Source organism: Herpailurus yagouaroundi, unplaced genomic scaffold (assembly GCF_014898765.1).
Source record: "Herpailurus yagouaroundi ecotype Mexico unplaced genomic scaffold, PumYag 77, whole genome shotgun sequence".
Classification (NCBI taxonomy): Eukaryota; Metazoa; Chordata; class Mammalia; order Carnivora; family Felidae; genus Herpailurus; species Herpailurus yagouaroundi.
Genome location: NW_024412388.1, coordinates 23855537 through 23858256, shown reverse-complemented (window position 1 = coordinate 23858256; position 2720 = coordinate 23855537).

Here is a 2720-nt window from a genome sequence, read left to right as displayed (position 1 = left end):
CAGAGCCTGACGCGGGGCTCGAACTCACGGACCGCGAGATCGTGACCTGGCTGAAGTCGGACGCTTAACCGACTGCGCCACCCAGGCGCCCCCCAGCAAACAAAATTCTTAACGTTTTAGAGTTCACCAAACAGGGACTAACTCCCCTTGATACTAGACCATACTTGGCTTTTGATTCCAATGAACCAGGTATCATGAGACGCAAGGAACTCTTTCGGCCCTGTTAGTTACAGCGCAAACTGCGACCCACCGTTTTCTTGGGCCTTGTCTGAAAGAGGCGGTCTCTAGTCACCCAAAGGCGACAGATCCCCAGAGCCGGCGTAGCCCACGCAGCAACAGAAGCTAACAGGTGTTCTTGCCCACCACCCACAGCCAAACCCCTGCTGGAGCAACCAGGAGGGGGCGGGGAGTGGATTGGGGACAGACCACCCACCTTTCATTCTTTCACCCCAGGGTAGAAGTTCAGGTCCTTTTACCTGAACCAGAACACGGATGTGCAAGGCTTTGAAAGGCAACGTGGATACTGACAGAACCCTTAGCAAGCAGATGACTTAACCAGGAGTGGATAAAAACCCTTTACGCAGCGCATAATTACCCAGCAGGAAAATAGTGTCAACCAAGGGCCTTAAGACTACATAATTCCCTTTTTCAGCATGAATCCTCCAACGGCCTCAGGGAAGCAGCAGCTGTTGCGTGAGGTGGGTGACAATAGTCGCTGGCAATCTTTTCATTCCACCTGGGTTCCCTCCCTGAAGGAAAACTGTCACTTGACAGTGGAAGTGACAGGGGATCTCAGGCCACATGTAAGGGCTCTCCTATAATAGTTCTCAGGTTCCTTATCTTCAAAATAGGGATAATGAAAAGAGACCTAACAGGCAAGCAGGTGCTCAAAATCAAAGACGCGTAGAATCATGGGAGCTTACAGCCAGACTTTCAGGCCCCACCCCCCGCCCCCGCCCACGGCAAGCTTCTGACAATGTGAAGGTCGAGGTTGAGTCTGCTTGAGTCTTCTGTTCTCCATGGCACACGCCTTTATTTCACAGATGGCAAAACCAAGGTCCAGAGAGATCCGAGGACTCGGGCAAGATCACAAGCCCCAATTCACGCCTGACAGATAGCAGAGCTAGGGTCTTCTCGGAGTCTGATTCATACCCAACAGAAATGAGGAGGGGCCCTTTCCCCATGCTCAGCGCCCGGTCCTTGTTAAGGTGCAGCTAGGTGTGGCCAGGACCCCTTCTCTTCTCCCTTCTTCCCCACAGGGACATCTTTAAATTGGTGAGTATCATTACTAGATGTGTTTTTGTACTTCTATATATGCACGTATCCACAGACAGTTCAGAGTATTATTTTATGCATTAAAAAAAATAATAACATTAATGGTATCATACCAGGGGTGCCTGGGTGGCTCAGTCGGTTAAGCCTCCAGCTCTGGATTTCTGCTCAGGTCATGATCTCACCAGTTCAGAGGATCGAGTCCCACGTTGGGCTCCATGATGACTTGCCTGGGATTCTCTCTCTCTCGTTCTCTGCCCCTCCCTTGCTTTCTCTCTCTCTCTCTGTCTCTCGAAACAAATAAATAAACTTTAAACTAAAGAGATAAACGGTATCACACCTTATCTTCTTGCAACTTGATGTTTTTCAATCTGTAGCGTGTTCTTAGGTTATCTTTATTGGTTCATGTAGCTCTCCTTAAATGGTTTCTAATAGTATAGAGTAGTCCATTATCTGAATAAACCTTAGGTTATTTACCCATCCTTAACTGAGTGCTTAGTAAGTTTTTCACTATTATGAATAGAACTGCAATAAACATCCTTGGACATGTTGCCCTGCACCTATGGGTGAGGCTTCTCTGGGGTGAACCTCCATCAACAGATTGCTGGGTCATAGACAGGTTCATTGTCAAGTTAATGCAGTCTTGTCTCATTTCTCTCCAAAGCAATGGCCTCCGTATGCACCCTTGCTGTAGATATATGATTTCTGGCTCTCCACATCTTGCCAACACATGACTAATGTTTTAAAGAAATCTATTTGCCTACCTCTCTCTCTCCATCAGTTGTTATATATGTCATTCAAGTTTCTGTATTCTTGTTTTTTTATTGTCTGTTCGACATACCATTTACTGGAAGAAGCATATCTAAAAATACCATTCTAATTGTACAGCTGTAGATTTCTCCTTGTATGTCTGTCGATTTTTGCTTTATTTAATTTAAGGCTACATTATTGGATCCCTATAGGTTCATTATAACTTCCAGGTGAATTTTTTTTAATCCTTAAATGATGACTCTCTTAGACCTGCAATAAAGACTTGCCTGTAAATCTATTGTGTTTGTATCAATACTGATACACCAGCTTTCTCTAGGTCAATATCTGCCCATTGTATCTTTTTCTATCAATTTACTTTTCTCTTTTGTGTCATTGTGTTTTATGTGTGATCCTTGCAAGTGGTGTGTACATATATCTTTTATTTGTATTTTTTTAATGTTTATTTATTTATTTCTGAGACAGAGAGAGACAGAGCACAAGCAGGAAAGGGGCAGAGAGGGAGGGAGAGAAAGAGTCCCAAGCAGGCTCCACGCTATCAGCACAGAGCCCGAGGCAGGGCTTGAACTCACCAACCGTGAGACCATGACCTGAGCCCAAATCAAGAGTCGGATACTTAACCGACCGAGCCACCCAGACATCCCAATATATCTTTTATTTTCAATCCTATTCGAGAAACT